This window comes from Pteronotus mesoamericanus, unplaced genomic scaffold (assembly GCF_021234165.1).
Source record: "Pteronotus mesoamericanus isolate MK-2021 breed Mesoamerican mustached bat unplaced genomic scaffold, CSHL_Meso_final contig_438, whole genome shotgun sequence".
Taxonomy (NCBI): domain Eukaryota; kingdom Metazoa; phylum Chordata; class Mammalia; order Chiroptera; family Mormoopidae; genus Pteronotus; species Pteronotus mesoamericanus.
The window spans coordinates 377,842-401,178 of NW_026555165.1; the positions used below are offsets into that span (position 1 = coordinate 377,842).

The 23,337-nt window shown below is 54.6% G+C and overlaps 1 protein-coding gene across 2 annotated transcripts in view; it reads right to left on the reverse strand.

The window, feature by feature from the left end:
- The window catches only part of NTRK3 (neurotrophic receptor tyrosine kinase 3), a 258,426-nt gene that overhangs the window by 120,444 nt on the left and 114,645 nt on the right, over nucleotides 1-23,337 (reverse strand). The gene's annotated exons all lie outside the window — the stretch shown is intronic.

Consider the following 23,337-nt stretch of genomic DNA (forward strand, 5'->3'; position numbering starts at 1 on the left):
ATCCACTGGTGTTGGGGTGCAGCCTGGACATCTGGATTTAAGGGCTCCCCTCTGGGGCCCCTGACTAGGGCCTTGGGGGCTGCGAGCCTTTGCGGACTGGCCATCAGACGCGCACAGGAGTGGGACGTAACTTCCATGGGGCTCCGCCCTCACCTGCCCCAGCGCACTGGAAGATACACCCACCGGGGCTTGGGCCCGGGCCGGGCCAGCCCCCATAAGGGACCGTGATGGGGCTGCATCACAACGGGCCCGAGGCATCGGGGCCAGCTGTCCCAGTCATGAAAGATCGAGACCGCCCGATGGCCTCCAAGAACGTCATGTGTATCTTCACCAACCTGACGCCACCGTTTTCTAACCCAAAGAAGAAACCCAGTAAATGAGGTTATTTACAAACACAGTTGACAAAGACATTTAATGGTGGGATCTAGGCTGAGCGATGATTCTGTTCGGTGGTGCGGCTCTCCCATACATACAAATCAAAGTCCTATAAAGTAAATAGCTGTGACTGTGGCTTCATACAACTGGCGTTTTAAATGGCTGCTTTGTAAGGCACATGGTCCCAAGACAAAGTGCCTGGTGTGATCTGGTTTTGTGGCTTGAACTCTATTTCCACTACCGAAACCCATTACATCGTCCTGAATTTTATGAGGAGAATACGTCCCATCAAATAGCAAGGTGGAGCATCAATGAGGCAGAACTAAACGGAAGGCTGGCGCATGCACACAGAGGCCCCAGAATTCCATTCTGTCAGCACGGACAGGCTTATTCCAATCCCTGACAAACGTCTCACTGTGGAAAGGCGGCGGTAAGTAGCAGCCTGAATACTCGCAGTAATCACTTGCCTTGCAAAAAGAGGCCTGCTCCTGAAAACGCCTTGCAGACTTTTTGGAAAACTTCACAGGGGTTTCCCGTTGAACACAGAAAGCTGAGCCTTGGTCTCTATCCTCCTTCTCTCCCTAAATGCCATTGAAGTATGAAGGGACACTTGTGCACGAGGAGAAGGAAGGTAGGGAGACAAGAGGAAATCCGGTATTTCAACATTTGGAAGGTGAGAACCCGAAGGGGAAAGCTCGCTCACGCGAAGGGGAGCAACTGGAGAAGGGCCGGTGGGACTGCTGCTGAGGCCCGGGGCTCGCACCAGGCACCCAGGCCGCTGCCGCGCCCCTGTCCCACCAGGGCTAGTGGTCTCTTCCCAGAGAAACTGAACTGGGAAGGCTCAGAGACTGGCTGGGGTGAAGTGAGAAGCTGGACCCCTTCTCCCTGCTCCTAGAACAACAGAAACCAGGAATAACACCGCCTACCCGTCCGTCCACGCCCAGTCTCATCGGCCGCCACCCCCTGAGGGAGGGTAGAGAAGACTGCTCTGCAGAAGCTGAATGCCTCAAAAGGGACAAGACAGCTGGACACTGACCCCGGGCGGCTCCCGGGGAAGCCAGGCGCACGCTGAGAGGGGCCTCCGTGAAGCCGAGTGGCTGACGAGCCCCTTCCGAGTGCCCAGAGCAAGGTCTCATTCACTTTCTAGTGCTCATTTCCTAAATAGGAAGAAATAGGCCAGGACCACCAGATGCTCCAGCGAAGCATCAGCGTGAGGGGGAACAGGGGCTCGGAGGCACCGGGGCAATGTGGGGAGCAGCAGACTGTCCAAAAAGTCAGTGATGTCCTCAGGGAGGTAGATGCAGGCACTGCCCCCAGAGAACAAGGTGACACCTGGAACATGACTACTTAGAGGGCAAGAAAAAGTCCTTGGGAAACATGATCATCAAACTTTTGAAAGTCAAAGCAGAGCAGAAGATAAAGTCAAGGGTGTGTTCCAAAAAGTCCAGCAAAAAGGAAAGAGATGGTAAATAGGAAAGAACAGATAAGAAAATCAAAGACTCCATCCAAAAAACCCAACATCCGATTAAAAGAAGAGAGACAGAGGGAGGCAGAGAGAGAGAAGAGAAAAGATGGAAAAAAAGAAAAAAAACTTAAAAAAAAGGTCAGGAACGGGGACAGGAGTGAGTCACATCACTGGGCTCCCCCAGGTGCCCTGCTGATAGCACGTCGCCTCGGCCTCTGACCAGCGCTGACCACTCACCTTGACTAAACACATGGCAGAAAGACCACGGCCACTCCGCCGGGGCCCACACGCTCACCTCTGCTCTTCCATAAACCACAGGCCTTAGCAGGAAAGCCACCAAAGCGCACACAGCCCCTTCGCTTCAAGGGTGGGGGAGAAGACCCCACAGCAGCTCCCGCGTGCCGGGGGCAGGGTCCAGCCAAGCTCCCCACGGGGCTGCGCTGGGTATGGCGGGATAGTTAACACCCCCAGACCGAGCATTAAAATCCCCTCTCCGGTTCATCAGCTGTGATAAATGTACCCTCTGGTGGGGAAGTTGGTAATGGAGGAGGCTGTCTATATGTGGGGACATGGGGTATATGGGAACTCTCTGTACTTCCCACTTGATTTTGCTGGGGCTCTAGAACTGCTTTAAAAAAAATAAAGTCTAATAAAAAAAAATTTAAGGGACAAAAAGCCAGTCTCCCCACCTAACAGGCAATACACTTCTAACTAACCTGGGGGACAGGGTTGCCCCACGGTGAGAGCCAGGGACAGGGACCAGCACCCACGCTGGGCCCCAGCTTCCAGCTCAGGCCAGGTCTCCCGACAACCACCTCGGGGAAGGAAACCCAGAGATCTGATGCCCCTCAGGGAGAGGAAGCATTTCTCTCTGACTTTAATAACCACAGAGAAGAATGCATTAAGATAAGAAGGGGCAGCAATAAAGGGAAGACTCTCAGCTCTCTGCGGAGTTCCTCCGTTTTCCTGGGGCTGCCAAGGCCTGAGGCAGGTCGGGGGAAGGAGGCAGGCGGGCAGCCTCCTGAGCCTCGACACACACACAGGCCGCCCAGTGCCCGGGGTACTCCGCTGTCGCTAATCCATTCCTAATTACACACTTGCTTTGTTAGGTAGCACTAATAAACAAAAAGAAAGAGAAACAGGCTTACAGCCTTTCTGGTGAGGTCAGGCTTCTGAGCGTGTGCCCCGGGGGAACGCAGGTCTGTTCAGACTAGTCGCAGGGTTCTCTGCCCAAGTTGGTGCCTTCTATTCCCTCTTTCAGACCTCGGGTTTTGTTCTTCCAACCAGACCACAACAAAACTCTTAAATAACCAGAGGAAGCTTGACGCCCGGACAGACGCCTTGCCTAGCAGGATGGTCCAAGCTCTCTTTCTGGAATCTTTCCCTCCCCTCCCCGCTCCTTCTATGGGAAAATATAAGGGGGCAGTGCTGGGAATTGCTCAGATTTTCTTAAGTGGTTGATTCCAATATGCGACTCAGCTTCCCCCAGAAAGCCAAGGTCTCCAGTGAGGGCACAAGAAGGAATTTCACACAGTAGTAAGCAGTGCGCCCCCTGCAGAGGCGCTGGGGGGCCACAAGCTGCCATGAGGATGGCAGGGACATGGCAGAAGCCTCTGCCATGGGGACACGGGGTCCCCTGCAAAAGATGAGTGAAGGGGTGCATCACACAAAATAAAGTCAGGAAGAGCAGCGGCCTCCCCGGGGTGCGTGAGCACATCAACACTCCCTGCCCCTTCAGATCAGGGCAGGTGGGGGCCTCCTTGGGGCCGTTCCCCAGTGTCCTACCTCCTCACTAAGTCCCCTTGGGTTCCACCAGCTCCTTGACTTATAGGACATTAATACGTCTCAGAAGCTCAGCCCCCAGAAAGCCCAGGCGCTGGTCAGCACCGCACCGTTCGCCCAGCCAGTGGGCAGAAGCGGTTCCTCTCCAGTTCCCCCACAAGACTCACATTCCCAAGGATGTGGTTGTAACAAAAAAAGGCGGGAAAGGATAAACTAACCTTTATTAACCACCTACTGTATGCCAGATAAGTTGCTAGGTAGTTTGATCTCCTCTCATCTGATCCTCAAAAAATACTGTTATTCCCAGTCCATCAACTAGAAAACTGATCTTCACGTAAGTTTAGTTTTCCAAAAATCAGGTAGCCAGGAAATGGTGAAGCCTGTATTTGATCCTATGTTCATGTGAAAGTTGTTCTTCTTCCCACCAAATGAACTACTTTCCCAACAGTATGGCTGTCACCCATTATTTTTTATAAGAAGCTAGAATTTGGTGTAAAGACATGAGCCCGTAAAATAGGCCTACACCTCTGAACCAAGGCATCTAAGAATAGATCATCAGTATTTTGTAGGCTGGACCAAACCATGTAAGGTAGCACTGGACAGTTAAGGCCAACATTTATGGCTAAATTGTAAAATCTTGGGGCCAAAACCCATCCATTTCTATACTCCTTCATTTATCCCTGAGCTTCCTTCCAAAGGCAGGGGTTCCAGCTCACCCAGCAGTTCAGGAAACACTTGGGCGCAGCAGCCGTCCCGGCCACTGTTCGCCAGGCACCTCCGGGCACCGGCAGGGGCTGCAGTGTTCTGCCCCCTTGACATCGGGCACCGAGGGCCCCGTCGCTGCCTCCGGCTAATGAGAAGCGGGCGGAAGCCATGTGCCCCACGGCCAAGTGGGCGCCGTGAGACCCAGCGTGCCAACGTCACCTCACACGGGTTGGAGCGGCTAGCATCAAAAAATGCAGCAAACAAGGCTGGTGAGGAAGCGGAAAAAAGGGAACCCCTGTGCTCTGCTGGTGGGATTGTAAATTGGTGCAGCCACTGTAGAAAACAGTATGGAGGTTCCTCAGAAATTGAAAAATACAGCTTCCAGGTGACCCACCAATTCCACTTCGGAGGCTGTATCCAAAGGAAACAAAAACCCTATGTCTGAGAGATGTCTGTACTCCCATGTTCAAAGCATCATTATTTACAATACCCACAAGACACACAAACCACCTAAGTGTCCAATGACAGACGGATAGATACAGAAGTTGGGACTGTGTGCGTGTGCGAGTGTGTGTGCGCGCGCGCGCGTGCAGTGGAATATCATTTGGCCATAAAAAGGAAGAAATCCTGCCATTTTGGACAACAGGGATGGCCCCTGAGAACATTACGTTAAATGAAATAAGTCAGAGAAAGACAAATACTATATGATCTCACATGTGGGATCTAAACAAGAAAGAAAAAGAAGAAAAAGGAAAACAAGTTCATAGATACGGAGAACATAGTGCTGGTTGCCCGATGTGGGAGGTGGGGGTGGGAAAAAATGGGTGAAGGGGGTCAGAAGGCCCCGACTTCCAGGTATAAATTAAGGCAGGCTCGGGGACGTGATGAGCAGCACGGTGACTACAGTTAGCAACGTTGTGTTGCATGTTTGACAGTTGCTAAGAAAACAGATCTTCGCTCTTATCACACACACACAAAAAATGTGTAACTATGCGACATGACAAATGTTAATTAGACTTACTGTGATCATTTTGCAATATATGAGTATGCGGGCATACAAATATTGAGTCATTATGTTGTGCCTCTGAAACTAATATAATGTTATATGTCAACTGTACCTCATTTTTTTAGAAAGATCCTGTGTGTGATCGGCCACATTCCCATTGTCCTGCCTTGGCAATTGTGGAACCATGAAGCAGCTCCCGGTCAACTTCAGTCCCCAAGTGAGGCTGACGTGCAGCCAAGGTCTCCGGCCAACGCCTGGTGCACATGTGGCATAAGTGAGCCCTGCTGTTTTAAGTCACCGAGATTGGCAGGGGTCCTGTTTGTTACCACAGCGTCACCTAGTTCGTGCTGACTAATAGAGGAATGAAGCCATCTCACACTGAACAGTATTACTTGAATCCCTTCCTTCAGATGCTGTGCACGTTTCACACCATCTTCAACTAATCTTTATGGAAGTGCCTTATCCACAGGATGGGCTTCCAGTCAATGACGTGACTCTGAAAATGCCTCCTCCCAACTCCCTGTCCCAAAGTTGAGCTCAAATCTAATCTAGTGCCACAGAGAGCCAGGCCATGACCAACACTGTTGAAAAGACGCCCTCCCCCCAGATCTGATTTAGGAAGTAAAGGAAAAACAAGGATGAGTCCTGTGCTTTCTTAATGTGTCTGAATGAAACAAACAAGCCAACCATCGAATTAAGAAAATGATTTTTTAAAAACCTCAAGCTTTTCCTACTGATAAAAATCAAACATTGACGTGTCCCTGGTGGGTGAGAGCTTGGCATCAACAAATCTGGGAGCAGGAACTCATAAACCAGATAAGTGAAAGCACCACAAACACAATTAAAAATCCAGCCGTGCTCAGAGAGGGACTCCATTTGCTGTCTCATAAAAAGAGCCTGGTCCCTACGGGCAAACAAAAGAAAATCAATTTCTTAATTTCTATTGGCAGATGTGGGACAGAGGCCCAGTGAACGTGGGCTGTGCCCAAGAGCATACCTGGGGACACCCTCTGCTCCTGGCCCAGCCCCTCCGGCCCCTCCCCTCTGCCTCCTCGAGCTTCCCGCGGCCCCTGCCGCTGAGGCCTCCAGGGCACGCGGGGTCCAGCAGGCTGCCCGACAAGGCGTGCCCTCCTCACTCCTCTGCTTCTCCCCCTGAATCATTTCCCAAAAGATGAGCTTTATTCTCTGGCTGCGATTCCCTCCCAGCCTCTTACAGGAACCAAAGCATTGTTCGTGCCTCATAGCATTCAGAACTTGGAGGTATCGCTTGGTGATTGAAAATGCTGCTGACCAGCCAGCCCGAGAACACATCTCCGGGAAGGGAAGGCAGGACGGGCACCCTGAATACACGGCTTCCCTTATCTCAGTTAATCACCATGGCAACCCGGGGGTAGGCCCTGTTATTCCAGTAACGCAGTTGAGGGAATCGACGCCTTGGGTTTTATAAGTCGTCCAGGGTTATGCAATTCATAAACGGCAGGCAGGCCCCCGTCCATCTGACTGAACTGGAGGCCTGGGCTCTTCCCGCCACACACACGCTGCCTGACCTCCAGGCCTGCGTCTTCTGGTCCCAGGACAAGTTACAAGGGGTTGGCCGCAGCCTCCTGGCCACTGCCCATCTTCCCGGCCGCGATCTCCTGTAAGAGAACCAGCCTCCTTCAGGAGCGGAGTCCTGGCATGTCCAGGGCGCATGAGACCCGCAGCCTCGCACCAGGCTGCAAAGGAAGGGCAGCTCCTCTGAAGGAGCTCAGAGGCAGGAGGGTGTCGGGTAGCAGGGGACTGAGAAGGCAGCAGCACGTAGCCCAGAAGGAGGGCAACTGCCATCGGATTTCTCCAAAGAGTCTTTACACAGACAGTGTGTAGGGCGTCGCAGACCCAAGCAGGAAGCCAGCAGTTAGTTACCTTCCAATAGTATAGACGCTGGTGTTTGTGCCCAAACCCCATAAGGCGATCGCAGCTCAAACCTCGGAATTCCCAAGTTCCGCTTCGGCCACTGCACTGTGACTGGTCGTGTTACCCCAAAGTAGAGGGGTTCTGTCCTCTACAGAATTATCCACAGTTTCCCCAGCGCCTCGGGGGCTTCGGGTCGGTGGAAGAAGCCGTCGTTTCAGGGCGCGCAGTACGAGAGGCTGCCGTGCTCACTCACTACCCACCTTCCCGTCCCAAAGGCCCTCCCTGCTTCCCTCAGGACCATCCCTGGAGCCCTGGCTGCCGCCCCTTCTTCCCCCTCTCCTGGGCAGCGGCCGGGCAGGGGCCACGGCAGTGCTATGAATCCCTTGGCACGCTCACCCCTTGCACAGACACGGCGTAGACGTGACATCAGCGTCTCACTGGGGTGAGGCCGTGGCGCCGTCTGAGCAGGGCGCGCAGGGTCGAACGGCTGCCAGCTCACGAAGGCACACACAGAACCCCAACGGCGACTGAGGCGGCACTGTCTCGGCCCTGTGCTCCCGGCCTCGCGCAGCTCGCCTCGCAGACAGCTGTGCCTGCCCCGTCTGCTCACTGCCCCAGCCCCCCGGGGGGCTCTGCTGGCCAGACACGCGGGGCGCTGTGTTCTCGAAGGAGGCCCTCAGTCGCACAGAGCGAAGCAATGAGGTGACGTGCGTGCCCCTACCAGCCCCTCGTAAGCGTACCAAAATCCCACGCGTGCTCACAGATGGGCTCCTAGGCAAGAATGGGTACGAACTCACACATAAAGGAAAATTGGTTTATTGACCATTAAAGAGATTGCAAGACGTACTAGCCTGAGTTTCTTTACAATTTCACCTTCTTCATCTCACCCGACAACGTCTGTCCACGTGTTATCTATAGCATATACTTAAGTGTTACATACCAAGGATACAGAACACTCAAACCAAACACCCCAGAAAGGGGTGGCGATGTGGATGGGCAGTGGGGGGAGATCCTAGCAGTAGTGAGTCAGCCATTTATTTTCCCAAATGTAGGCGCATGGCCAAATTGGACAAAGGAGAAAAATCCAAAGACCTGATCATCCAACTTGAGAACTCACATTCTCCCTCTAATCACTGCCTTTCAGATCAGGTAATATTATTGACCTACCAATTCATAGAAACCTCTCCCTTTCAAAAGTAAGAGGTTCTGGCCCCCTCCTCAAAAGCCTGTCTCCTCATGCATCCCTTGACCTGAAAGAGGTTTGAATAAGGAGTTAAGCCCGTCCAAGAGAGGCTGTCTCCTCATTCAGTTCAGGGCTGCTTAGTTCTCTGTTGTTAAAAGGAGGTGACCAGACATCCTAGTTTTCCCAAGACAGCCCTTGTTTATACCTGTTGATGCAGCATAATTATGAATAGTGTCTTCTTTAGCTTGGATGATAAATGATATCGTCCCCTTAACAAAAAGTGACATTGGTCTTCCCTGCGTGGAAGTGTTTGAGGGGAGCAGCAGTCCTGGGCAGAATAAATTGCTGTTCTGGACTCCGGACACTAGGGGACAATATCACAAGTGAGGCGGTGAACCACTCTAGCCAAGATGCGTCTCTCCTCATTTTTCAAACTCCCCTTGGAGCAGTCTTTGAAAGGCCTGGTGCGGACCTTCAGAATGTCCATACAGGACACTTCCTTCTTGGGCAGTCAATAAATATCACTTGATGATGACGGTGTAGCCATTGATTTTCCATTCCCTCTTCTCCCTCTGTTCCCCCCCACCCCCCTTCCTCGGGGTACGGGCCAATCAATCTCAGGCCATCTTGATCTACTTGGAAAGCTTAACTGCCATGAAGCTCAACCACTTGTCCTCTGGCTCCAATCTCTTAGAGAAATTAGTGCCAATGGAAGTGTCAGTATCAATTTCATAATGTTATTGGATGAAGGCAAGGCTGGGCCAAGTCCCATATTCCTGACGGGCTATCAAAGTGATGAGGATTATGGGTAAGGAGACAGCTCTGACAGCAGAGGCAATGACTCAAGATCAATTAGCCTGACAAGCCTACCTTTAAGCCCCGTCACTCAATGCTGACAGGGGTGCGTTCCCACAGAGACTGGGAACGCTGGGTGCCGCATCGCCCTGGTGTCTCCAGGGGCAGCCGGAGAGGCTGGAGGCTGGAAAAGCAGCCCTTGGCCCTGCACCTGTCCCCGGAGGATCTGAACACTGAACAAAGAGTTCTCGTAACAGAGGAGGATTTTGCTCTGTGATGGGAAGAATGAATATCTGTCTCCCCTTTTCCCTTTTCCTGCCTTCTAAAGAAAATGTCAAGATAAAATGTAAGCTAGGTATTTAAATTTAATTCTGTTAGTGTCAAGGGAAGGCTTGGGATTATTAAAATGGAAATCAAGATCTTGTAAAAGTCAAACCATTGTAGCAGGAGAGGAAAGGCACCACGGAAGGCAAGAGCGATAGATGGACGCCGCAAAGGCCCCGAGTTCTAGCCCGGGCGCCCGCCCCAGCCCTGCTGTGAATACGGCCGTGCACAGTCAGGCACCAGTCGCTTTATCTCCTTGGGGCTTTGAATGCCTCCTGTAAAGTCAACCGTAACCCACTATTGCCCTGAAACACGGGGAGGAAATGAAATGCCAACAGAGCCAAGGGCAACAGAGGGCTCAGAGGATGTTTTTTTTAAGACCTGGAAAGGTGTGTAAAAATTGCTTTTCTTCTGTGCTTGATAAAAGCAGCACAGAAACAACCCTGAAGCGGAGGACGCAGGGGACAGTGGGGCTGGGGGGAGAGAGCAGGCCCCGCCTGCTGCTCAGCGTGCCACACACACGGGTGGAAGCGAGGCACGCACTACTTCGACAGCACGCCCTGTCTATTTTAAAGCCTCTAGCTTAACAGTTTATTTCCCGGCGTTCTCATGAGTTTATGTTCCCAGGGCAACAGGCATAATTGTGAGCCTGTGAGGTTACGGCTATTTTAAGCAGGTCTGCTTTATTGTTTTTAATTGCTTAACAATATCGTTTCTTAGCATTCTGTTAAAAACCCCACAGTGATTCGTAACAATTTAAAATTTGTCCTCTTTTAAAGTGTCCATTTCAGGTTACGGGGGTGTTTACCAGATTAGCAAACACCGATATTAATTAGCTGACCTTGACGCTGACCTGAGCCGTCAGGCAAAGTGAAATGCTGTGTGGGAAAGATGAGCGTGTAGCAAACCTTTGCGGAACAACGTCAACCATGGCCAAGAGGCTGCTGTCGGTATCACTGGAACTGCTGACTTCCCAGACACACTCAGAACACTGGCCTAATATGCAAATGGGTGAATCAGGGATTCCTCCCAAGGTGCCTGTAAATAGCAGGCTCTTTAAAGGCACAGTATTTTAAGATCATCAACCAACTGAGAAAAAAAAAGAAAGGTTGGGGGAAGAGAAACTTGAAGTGTGAGAAGCTCCTGCTAATCAGAGATGGTTTGGAATCAATGATTAAGCATCTTTGTAGCTGGAGAAAGCTACAGGAAAGCCCCAAGCAGCAAGCCAGACGTACCAGGCACGCGCATGGCACCGTCTCGTGCTCACAGACCCATATGTGATGCATTGTGAGGATAATAAAACCTGCCTCATTTGTTTGTACTGCCAGTTACACAGTCAGTCAACCCAAAAAATACAGCGAATGCCCACTGTGAGCAAAGTGTCAAATGATAACAGTAATCGCCACATTTGTTGAGAACTTAACGTAAGCCAGGCACGGTGCTGCGCACATCCTGCTGGCCCAGCTCACAGCCTCTTTCTCCGTGAGTGCTGGTCCGAGTGCTCTGCTCGCCCACCCCCGACCCTGCCTGGAAGGGACCCCTCCTTCCCTCGCATGCGACCCCAGTGCCCTGCCTTTGAAGACCCCCCACAGTGGGGCAAGTTCCCATCCTGCCCGTGTCCTGCCCGTGTCCTGCCCGGAGCAGCGCACTGATGGGCAGGTGACAGCGTGAGGGTGGGAGGGAGGGTGGGTGGATGGGGACTGCACAGCCGCACGGCCCCTCCTATTTCAGCTCTGCACCTTCGGCAAAGCGCTGGTGGCTGACACTGTGGGGCAGCCCCAGGGAACCGGCCGGAGCACGCCTGCGCTGCACTTCCCCCGGGTCGGCGGGGTGCGTGCACTGCCCTGTTCCTGGCTTCTGAAAACACAGCCGTGCTTATGGCAGCGCAGGCGTTATCCCCTCCACATACATTTTCCCCCCACTGCAATCCTAAAATCCTAAGGTAGGTCCTATTAATCTCACCATTTTGCAGATGCGGAAACTGAGACTCAGGGACACATGCTTCCTTGCCCAACGTCAAGCAGGTGAGAATACACAGAGCTAGGATTCCAACGCACAGGTGTCTACCCACAGAGGCTGCACACGTCCTGGGCTTTCCAGAGCCATGGGCAGCAGGGGTGAGGGGGCGGGGTATCCAGGGTGCAGTGCACTCTGCCAGCTTAGGTTCTTGCTATGCCTGCAAACCCCAGGCCCCGTGGAAGAGCCTCGGGGCCTCAGAGCTCTGTGGACAAACCCAAGCTTGTCGCCAACAATCCCTGTCAGTCCCTTGTCTCTCTATAGGAAAGAGGTGAAGGGGGATCTGTTCCACTGGCAGAATTAAAGCGGGAGGAGCCGGTCAACGGGGACACGTGGTGCCTCACTGACCACATCCAACCAACGCCACTGATGATCAGTGGAGGTTCTAGGAGAGCGAGCATCCCAGTTTTTGGACTGGGCTCAAGCTTATATTCTAATAATGCAATTTTATGCGGACAACCAAATAATATATTTCCTGGAAATATAAGACGTATTAAACCAATGACCCTTGGACACACCATCATCATCATCGAAACTGTTATCGCCTCAGTGTCTCCTTACGCTGGCACAGCCCTTTCGGATCCCAGGCCCTTTCTCGTTCACTGGCTCATTGGCTTCCTTCTCTCCATCAACCTCTGAGGTAGATAAAGGCGGGTAAACGTCCTGCCCTCCCCATCTGTGACAAAACCAAGACCCGTGAAACGATCGCTCCGTCACCTAGCCAACACAAGAACCGGGGTTTCCGACTCGGCCCACGATGAGTCCACGCAGCAGAATGTCCAGGAAGGGGCGGGAGGCGCTAAACAGGGCGGCCATGAAGTGTGTTAAATTCAAAGTCAACATTCCTGCCAGCAGCTGGAATAGGCTTGGAATGCTGGCTGCCCTGATAAGGGAGGGGCGGCAGGACTTGGAGAGGCCCACATCTTATCTCCCATCGTCACTGAAGTGAACCAGCCGACTAGCAAGGAACAGTGGCGGGAGGTGCTGAATGTAGGTTCAGGAGTGGCATGCGGTCAGACTGGGGAGGCGGCGGCGGCTGTGGAGGGGAGACGGGGCGGCAGGTCCCCGGGGTCCACCGGCGCGCGCCTCCTCCACTCTCGGCTGAACAAATCTGGGAGGACAAGGGGCGGGGGAGCGGTACTAAGCACAGACTCTTCACGTACATGTATTTTTAATGTGGGACCTCATTCATATGGTACAGAGCTGAAGAAATATGTGTATGAAATAGGAATAGAGCAAAATTTATGTCTTTTTATAGCCAATGACACATACGGAGTGATAGCTCTTAAATATTAATAACAAGTAAATTTTTAGGGCGTCAGGTTGGAGATGGAGGGAGATGATAAAATTTTCTGATCTTTTGTTTATGGTCCCAACTTAGAAAAACAAATACAGGTCTGCCTACAGGTGGCAATGCTCACGCAGTTTGTCACTGGCCTCAGGGCCCCAGCTCTGCCTAGGCACGAACACGCCACTGCGGCCTGCCGCCGAGGTCCCAAGTGGTAGCTGGGGGGAAACTTGTTTCAAGGCTTAAAATAGCCTCACACAAATCTCAAGTACGATAGAGACAGCGCTTTCACAGAAACGCGCAGCTGCTGGTCGCTGACTTCCACCGAGCCTTAGCACGCCCCTCGCTAACTGAGAGCGGGTGTGGCCAGGCGCCGGCCGCTCTCCCGGGGGTGTTCCCATCGCGACACCTCGACAGAAGACAGGGAGCACCCTCCTCCCGGCCTACAGGCTCAGCAGAGGGACACGGGCCCTTCTGATTGCCACCTTCACTTGGGCGATGACCTCCTGCCTGTCATATCAGGAGCAGGCAAAAAAGTGTCCAGACCCAGGGTCGTTGAGCCTCCTGGCCAGTCCTGGAGGTGAAGGAACAGGAAGCTCCTGGTGCTGCTCTGGCCACGGTGGGAGGGCACCCAGCAGGCAGGCTGTCCTCCCAGCCCCAGGCCCTGTCCTGAGAGGCTGATGCAACCGTGGCTCCCACTCCAGCAAGCCAGGCATGTTGCGCCCAATGACACAGCGGCTCTGAGCTCTCCTGCCCTTTCTCAAGCCCACTCAAATCGCTCCCAAGGCCTTTCGGGGCGAGGAAAACCGACCACTTCCGTCTCATTCTTCCTCTGCCCCTGACGTGCCAGGTGGAGCCTGCTGCCAGCGTGGGGCTGACACACACCGACACAGCGAACTCCCGGCACAGGGCGAGGGAGGGCCAGGGACGAGCGGCCGAGCAGGTGCTTGGACCCCAGAAGCCACCAGGTGACAGCGCTCGCTCTCCCTGGGTGAGAGCTCCCACGCTCTCCGGGCCCACCCCTCGCCCTGGCAAGTGGAAGGCGAGAGCAGATGGCAGAGAGCGCAGCCCCAGGCCTTGGACTCAGGTGGGGTCAGATGCAGGTTTGCTGCTTTGGGCAAAGGGGAGAGCGGAGAGTCCTGACATCAGACAGATCTTGGGTTCAAGTCCCAGTTCCCTGTTTCCTAGCTGAGAGGCCTTGGAAAGGCAAACTTCCTTCTCTCTCAGCTTCTTCATCTATAAATGGTGACGATAAGACAGCTGAACCCACAGAGTTACGCAAGCTAATATATGAAAAGGATTTGGCATATACTAGGTTATTATCCTAAGATACTGAATACTTTTCTCCCAAAGGTTAGTGAGAATCTCAGATCAAACAAGGGCGGTTCTGCCTTGGAGCTGCATCCCTTCCTGTAAGGCTTCTGGCATCGTCATTGTCCACGCTTCCCCCCTCCACCCAACGGTCTGCCCAGAGCAACTGCAGCCGCAGCCCTCGACCCTCAGCCACGGCCCGGGGCTCACTCCCAGGGAGAGCTCCTGCCAGCCTGCCCGGCAAACAGTCTCCTGCCAAGTCAGACACAACACTCTCCAGCCACCCCCCTGCCCTCCCCGACCCTCGCCAAAACCACACAGCCGGAAAAGGGAGCTAGGAGAGCAAGTCAAGAGCCATGGGTCAGAATCTAGGGATCTCAACGCCATCAGAACAGAGGATGACGATACAGAGAGGGTCTAGATGTCCGTGAAGCATCCTCCGTCATTCTCCTCTAGGCCGGCAGAGGAGTGTGGACTGTGGTTTCCCCACAACCACTCGGACGTTCACCATGAGCAGCAGCTAACGGCTCCTCTACGACAGACACGGTGAGCCCGCGGAAGGCGCGCGGCCTCTTCCCCTCCCCCAGGCACAGTCCTGTGTCTGAGGCCTGTTACGGCTCTCCTGGAAAAGATAAAACATTCCAGCAGCAATGGGTCAGGGGGCAGGAGAGGGGCCTGAGCCACTCCAAGAATGTAATGAGTGCCTGCTACCAGCGGTATAAATAAGCCCTTTAATAAATGAGAGAGCTGTTCATGTAAATGGATCCTGCCATCCCTTCGGTGCCCGTTAATCTGTAACTCTCACAGATCGGGGTGGCTCTGCTGGGAGACAGGAATGCAGAATCCAGAACGCCTTCCGTCCCTGGGCAGCCGGGATTGCCCTTGGCACGCAGCTCACATGCCCTACGTGTTCACCACACTGTCGCTCCTCTCCCTCCGTCACCTGCAAACTCTGAGGTATAGACGCAAAACTGGGACAAAACGCGCACAGTCCCGCACCGAAGGCAACCCTGCCCGTGCGTGCCCCGTGCTACAGACCCTCACACGCTGCATCCTGCACGCAGTGCCAGCCACGCGCACGCACACACGGGCAAGCGCCCCCGGGCGCTGCCACCCACAGGGGCCAGTGAACCGGCCAGCGGGCGCGGGCGCCCGTTTCCGACCCGCAGCCTGTCTGCACAGGTCTGCCTGCCTTTGCCCGGAACTGCAGGGGACGGGGGAGAACACTGCCTGTCATGGGCTGAACTGTGCCCCCTCCAGACAGGCTGAGGTCCTGGCCCTCAGCACCCCGGAATGTGACAGCACTTGGACGCACTCAGCCGATATGCGTGGGAAGGGACGAGGACACAGACACATCCTGAGGGGCGAGCACGTGAGGACGACGCAGGGAGGAGACGCCGTCAGCAGCCAGTGACCGAGGCCTCGGAGGAACCCGCCCTGTCAGCACCTCGACCTTGGACGTGGAGCCTCCAGGGCTGTGAGACATAAATTTCTCTGGTCTAAGCCACCTCGTCGGTGGCAGCTTGGGCCAGCAAAGACGCCAAGTCAGGAGGGAGCTGGTGACCACGTGTCCCAGAGCCACCATGAGGTGGGACCAGCCACAGAGAGGAAAAGGAGCAAACATCGCACGCATTGCTGCGACGCGTGCTGTTTCGTGCTGTGGAGACACGGAGCAGAGCAGGGGCGGGGGGCGGGGGGGGGCGGCGCTCCTGCGGGGGCTGCCCCCCGGGCACCAGGCGCAGCGACGACGGACGGAGCCGCGAGGCCATCAGAGGAAGCACGGCCTGCGCGGAGGGGGCCACATGTGCGACATCCTCGAGGAGACAGCGTGCTGGGCGCGGAGGGGGGCGGGGCAGGGGGAGAGGTGGGAGGGACGACATGGGGAGGCGGGGGCAGGGGGCAGCCCTGAGCCAGGCCACATGCGACGGGGGTGAGGGGACACCATTGGGCCTGAGCACCAGGCAGCGGCACGGTGTCAGCGTCCCCTACCTGGGGTCACCGAGCTGCCGTGCACACCGGACTGGGGTCGGGGGGCTGCAGGAGCAAGGAGCCCCTTCCAATGCCGCCTCAACAGTCCAAGGAAGAAAAGACGCAGGTGAACCCCAGGGCAGGAAGCTATTTTTACCCAGGAACAGCTGCCTCCAGTTGCGGGCACCGCCCTCGCATTCACCCCCACACCCCCAGGGCCGCGCTGCGGGCTGATTCTGCGCCGGGTGTCGGGCGGGGCTGGCAGGGCTTCTCTTCTCCCCTTTTCTTTTTTCTTTTTCATTTAAAATGATCTTCATTAAGAGGAAAAAAAGGTTATTTTCCATTTGCTCACCCACTTCCTTTTCTTCACGAACCTTTATTAATTTTTATGTTGAAATCCTTCTCTTACTATTTCAAAAACAGGCCCCTGTTGAGCAGCTTTCAAACCCGGCACCAGGTAATCACTTGCTTGCCAAGAAAGCCAGCCTCCCTCTCCCCACTACTAATAAAAAAAAAAAAATCAATAAGTCATTAAGGATGCCTGTAATAAAGAATAAATGAATGAATAAATTTAACTTTCACCTGATAGGTTCTCGCAGTAGTAAAATAGTATAATCAAGTTTGAATGCCAGATAATCAAATTGGGCCCCACGAACAGAGCCCTACCTAGGCTTCCCCGACACTGGCTGTCCCCCGACTTGATCCCCAAGGGTCAAAAGGGGCACAGACTGCTCATGCCTCCCTCCCCGAGATTCAGGGAGGGTCAGCCTGTGGCTGCTAGGAGCATCTTGAATGCCCTGCGCTCACTGCCCACAGCAGGTCAGAACAGGCTGGTATTAAGTGGCCGGGAATGCAGCCAGATCCGCGGGGGCGTGCCTGGCTGGAGAAGACGGGGCCCAATGGCTCCAGCCCCCGACAGGGCCAGAGCCCACAGGCCAGTCCTTCGTACTTCCTGCTTCCTCAGCGGGTGCCCGGCAGGGTGGCGCACGCAGGCCAGGGCAGACGTCAGGCGGGCTGGGCCGGTTCCAGGGCTGTGCAGCCGCACACCCAGACCTAGCCCTTGAGGTTCGCTGCGTGGGAGGGGGAGGCTGCCATCTTCGGGGACACTCGGAGCTGGGTTTAAGACTCGCCTCTGCTACTTCCTCACAGTGTGATTTCTGTTTCCTGTATGAGCCTTGGATCCCTTCTCAATAAAATGGGAGTGATACCAATAATACCTCCATCGAAGTGTCTTGCAAAATTAATAGAAGTGTCGTGCACAACAAGTATCCCATATGGGGTAACAGCTTCTGTCATTGACTAATAGCTGCTCACCCCTTGTCCCATTTTTAGCTGGGCAAGTGTCCTCTTAACAGAAAGACTACCTTTCCCAGCACCCACTGCAGCTAGGAATGGCCACGTGATTCCATTTTGGCCAATGGGATGTAAAGAGAACTGTTGGGTGACAACAGCTTCTAGAAGTGTCTTTAAGGAAAAAAAAAAAAAAAGTAACAGGCCTATCCCGCCTGCCATTCCTTTTGCTTGCTCCTGAGATGATGTGACGGCCGGAGCCCTAGCCACCAACTTAGCCCATAAAGCAACGAGGTAAAGATGGCAGAGCTGCAAGACAAAAGGGCCCCGGTGATTAAAGGATCCAAATAAAAACCGCGGGCTGCCCGTCTCCAGACTTCTTTTCCACGAGAGGGAAATAAGTGTCGATTTTTTTTAACCCATTGTTGTTTGGAGGTTTTCTGCTACCCACAGCCAAAGTGACCGGTCACTACTGTTACTGTCACTGTTCTCGTTGTTTCTGGCGGGGGCAAGGACACTCCTTTCCTGGGGCCACGGAGGGCTGGCTCTGGGCCTCCCTCTCCACGTGCCCACTGTTGGCCCCTGGGCCACAGGCTCAAGGCCCCCTGTGCTGCTCCACCTCCAGGGTCCCAGGCCCTGAGAACTGCTGGTTTCTCCCCGCAGAAGTGTCTGGGGAGTGAGGTCCCCGCGTCACCTTCACATCACAGGCTCGTACCACCTCGGAGCAGGGCGGGCGGGGGGATCAGGCTGGCCTCCATCCCGCACCAGCTGCGTGAGGTTGGCAAAACTCCCTGAGCTCGCTTCATCTGTCTCCCCGGAACATGGCTACCTCGCTGGCCTGCAGGGAAGCTGATAACACAAGTGCCAGGAGAGCGCCCGGTGCCCCGTGACTGTTAGTGATGACAATGATTCCCATGAAGGCAGGCCCGCCTGCCCAGCCTCATCCCTCACGTCCCCGCTGCCAACCCTTACACACACCACAGCCGGGCAGAGCTGCTGGGGGCTCTCTGAGACGCCTCTTCTCTCACGTCTCCTGTTTCCACAGGTCGCCAATCTCTCAGGGAAGAGCTTCTCCAACCAGTTGATTCTGTGTGTCCCCACAGGCTCCGCTCAGGCGTCACTTCTCACGAGAGGCCTCTCTGGACAACCCCACGCCTTGCTGGGGGTCTCTGCTGCGCTCCCAGAGCCCTGGGCTTGTGGCTGCCCCCGCTCTCGGCACGCAGGCTGGTCCTCGCCGCCTGACCCCTGCCTTCCCCAGGAGACCACGTTCTCCCGTGGCGGCAGGCATGCCCTCCACACCGGTGCGTGGTGCTGAGCGCCGGCCGGGCCCCCGGCCGGCCCCACTGTTTGCGGCGCGCTTCTGTCCCGCCGCGTCACCTCTGCGCGCCGCCCCGAGCACAGGGGCCGTCTCACACGGGGCGCTGTGCGTGCAGCACGCGATGACTGGGCAGATGGACGAGTGAACTGCTCTTCACAGTCTCTTTTCTCTGGTCATAAACGTCTAAGGAACCAGGGGAGCCAGAAGTGAAAAATTGATGAGTTGGGTGAAAAAAGGAAGAACTTCCCTTGCTTCTGTCTTTGTCACTGTAGTTGGATGAACAGCGCTCTCGCCCATCCCATAAAAAGAGACATGGCCACCTGGAACCTCAACACGGGACCTTATTTGGAAAGAGTCTTTGTAGATGTAATTAAGGTTAGAATTGAGATGAGATCATAATGGATGAGGCTGGGCCGTAAATCCAGTGCCATGCGTCCTTCTAAGAGACAGAAAAGGACACAGAAATACAGAGTAGAAGGCCGTGTAGCGAGGGAGGCAGAGGTTGGATTTTCGCTGCCACAGGCCAAGGGAGCCGCCAGAGGCTGGAAGGGGCCAGGAAGGGTTCTCCCCCGAGTGTCCGGTGGAAACGTGGCCCTGCCAACACTTTATTTCGGACGTCTGGCCTTCAGAACTGCCAGAGAACAAACTTCCGTTGGGTTAGGCCATCAAATTCGTGGTGACTTTTATGGCAGCCCTGGGAAACCAACAGCGTCACCTAGGGATGGGCCAATTGAACTCACAGACAGTCCATCAAGGCCACACGCTTCCATACTCCAGCTGGGAACTTCTCATCTACAACCTCTACTTCCTCTGTTTTAGATCCCCTCCTTTCTTTTTTCCCCCCAAATATCAAAAAAGACACAGGCACTGCCTCAGGAAACACTCCCACGGCCTGAGGGAGGGGCCGGTTCTGCTGCCAGCCTTGCTTCACGGAGGCGAAACTAAGCCTTACAGAGCCTGAGCCGGCTGTGCGGCTGGACTCCCGTCCAGGTCTGCCTGGCTGCCATGCTGGCCCCACTGTGCTGCCCGTCCCTCTTCTCCCCCCGCGTCCACTGCAGCGAAGCTCAAGGTCTAGAGCAAGAGAAGCTGGAGCCCTGACCGGTGTGGCTCGCTTGGTTGCGTGTCGTCACTCGTTTGAGTCCCAGTCAGGGCCCATGCCTGGGTTGCGGGTTCGGTCCCCGGTTGGGGTGCGTTCGATGTGCTCTCTCACATTGATGCTTCTCTCCCTATATTTCTCTCTCCCTTCCCCTCTCTCTAAAGATAAATAAATAAAATCTAAAATCAAAAAAAGAAAGAAGAGCTGGAGAAGACAGACTTTGGAACCCTGAATAAGAGCCAAAACAGTTCAAAACAGGTTTCTGGGGTCTCTGCTGCGGAGCCCCAGTTCCCATCCCTGATTCTGTGCAACTTCCTCACTTTGGGACTCAATGGTCCCCTCCCCCCTGCCCACAGCAACGGGCCACATGGTTTCCTTAGGGCTGAAGGGGAGGACTCGTAGGTGAAAATAACGCCTTTTAGACTAAGGGCTCCGTAAGGGCAGGCGCCTCATCTTGTTTTTCTTTGTCTCTCCAACGCCTGACATGGGCACTGGCATGCAACTTAGCTCAATACAGGTTTCCATATTGGATCAAGGGGCTACAAACACTAGGAAGTACAATGTAACTAGTAAAATGCTATGGCTCAACGGTGCCACAAATTTCACAGGCTCAAGCTCCATGACTGCATTTCCTCAACCCATGACAGAAAGAAGGTGCAGATCACCTTAGCCTCTCACCACCGACAAGCGGCCAGCCTAGCACGGAAGCCTGGTTCTCCCAGCTGATCGCTCTCCTTTGTCTACTGGATCACCGTCCCGCCCACCAGTCTGACCACACCATCACCGGGGGAAAAGATGGCGGGCAATCACAGCTTCTGGCTCTCCGGCAGAAATCTTTCTCTTGAGTCCTGTTTCCACTTCAGAGGACTTTAAAATTAAAGTCAAAAGTAAGCAAGGTAAAATCGTGAGAAACCCATATGGTTCCTGTCCCCAAGTCAGGTGGTTTGAGGCTCTGCCCAGTGACCAGATGGCTGCTCGTTCCCTGGGACACCCTCCTGCCTGGAGTGGAGGGACGGTGTTCCAGACGGCTAGGACTGGGCAGATCCCCCAGAATAGCGCTGAAGCAGAACCTACACCCCTACCAGATGCCATCTGGACATCTGTCCCCTCAATTTTTATTCTCATGAATCCTCTGGGGACGAGTCCAGCTACAGACTTCATCAGCCAAATCCCTACTGGAAAAGTTCTCCCTGGAACTGTTCCCCTCCATGTTTATGCAAATCTCTCTTGTCTACAAACGGGGCAGGAGTTTTAACGCAAGAGAGGTGCAGGCCCTGAGGCCTCTGCTGAACTCTGGCTCAGACAGCTCTGGGCTTGTTGGGTTTCTCCAGTGTGTCCCTTGCCTGGTCCCCCCGCCCCTGACACCCCCATGAGTCATGCCACCTCCACTCTCATCCAACAGACAAAGACCCTGATTCCAAGGGGGAAGGTACTTCACCAAACGGCCTGCCACCGGGGCTACTGCTTCGAAAGCACATCTGGGCCTAACGGCCTCTGAGATGCCACTGCAGCAGCTGAGTCGTGCGCAGAAGACAAAACCCTTCACAGAAAGGAAACAACCGCCCGGGCTGTTTCTCCCCGGCAGAGACAGAAAGGCAGTCTGGCTTTCTGGCACGATTCTTGTGACCCCAAACTCCGTGAAGGTGAAGGCTCTAAGGCACCAAGAACAAGGCAGGATAATCAGGGGGCAGGGGAAGGGCGGGTAGCTGGCTGGGGGAGGAGAGGTCTCTCTGTGAGGAGAGTGAGCCATCCCTCTCTCACCTGGAAAAGCAGAGTGGGATATAAAGACAGGGTCCCCGCCTGGGATGAGAGCCCACACCTAAGGACGGCAGACCCCCTCCCATTTCGGCCCCTCCAAGAAGCGAGTTCAGGGCCATGCAGAGACGGACCCGCTGTGCTGCCTTCCCGCACGGCAGCCCCCGCCTGCCCACTTGTATGCCCCCGAGCAGAAAATTCAACGGTCAGAAACGTTTGTTCAACAGAACCACAAAGTCTGGAGGGGCCGGGGAGGGACAGGCAGAGACGGAGGTGGGGAGAAGGACACGTGACTGGCTGCCTGCCCCAAGGTCGTGGAGCTTTCCCTCATCGCCCCCGGCTGCCTGTGGGCGGAGCTTTGGCCCATCCATCCCTACTGACAACAGAACCGCACTCATGGAAACCAGGAACAGGGGTACCCTGGACGGGCTTTGCTGGGTGGCTGAGACGCTAGGCTGCGGCCTCCTGACAAGGGTCCCCTGCTGGGCGGGACGCTGGCCATTCCCCTCGATGTCCGCAAGGAGGAGCCCCCCAGGCACGAGTGAGGGCTCCGTGGACCCTCTGGCAGGGCCAGACTCCCACCCCGTTTCTGGCGGGCCCTCTTCCCCCAGACCCCACGCCCCCTTCCACATGCTTGGCTCAGCTCAAAAGGCCCATGCCGAGCACGCCCCCGCGCCTGCCTGCACCACCAGCGCCGCGCGGACAGCCCTCCGTGGACCCCGCTCCGTCACTCCACCTGGCCTGCCCTGAGCTTCTGGGAGCCCGCAGGCAGACCTTCTCTTGGACCAACTCCAGGGAACGGGCAGGATGGAAGGGCTCGGTCCCCTTGGTCAGCACGGCCCCCCGGGGCTGCACACTCCCACACACCGTTTCACTTCCTCTCCATTGGCCCCCATCCCAGGTCTGTACGTGCATCCCCAGGGCCTCCCATTGAGCAGAACCCCCTACAATGATTATCTGTGGCTTCCATATAGTTATCGTTAATATCCACTTAGACAGAGTATCTACCATCCCTCCTGGATCTATCTTCATGCCGCTCTCTGTCTATAGTATTTATCTCTATTTTAACATAACTGTCTTTTTTTTTTTTTTACCCTCAAACTGGGACAGTTCCCAAGGGGGACAGGCTTTGCCTGCAGTTAATACCACGATGTGATGCTACACGTGCTCAGCAGCTAAATTGGTGGTGGGCCCGAGCAGCAGCGCGAGTTCAGCAGAAAGGCGGGGGCTGGGAGAGCCGAGGGGGCGGGAGGGTGTGGGCGGGGCTGCGGGCTCCCTAGGGACCCTCCCCGGGGCCTCTCCTCTGAGGAGGGGAATGGGAGAGGAGAGGGCAAAAGTGGAAGACCCTCCAGGCACATTCTGAGTTCAAATCCCAACTCTACTCCTTAGTTAAGCTCTTGGCCTATTTTTTCTTCTACGAAATGAGAATCCTATAAGCCCCTAACGCAGAGGATTGGGGATCAAGACTAAGTGTGATATACGTGAAAAGCCCTTGACAGAGGGATTGACTCAGAGTGAGCGCTCATTAATGAAAATTATTGCGCTTGTCATTATTGTTATTATTCCCATTAGGCCGCCATACCTTCTTTAGTAGTTTTTATGAGAGCCAACAGCTGGCAGTCTGTGACTATCTTAGGATGGACACTTCATGATATTTATATTCCTATCTCAGGAACAGAGTGGAGAACCAATAAATCTTTAATGAACAAACAGGCCTACGGACACTCTTTGTTTAAGTGACACAGGAGAGGGAAGGCGAGGACACAG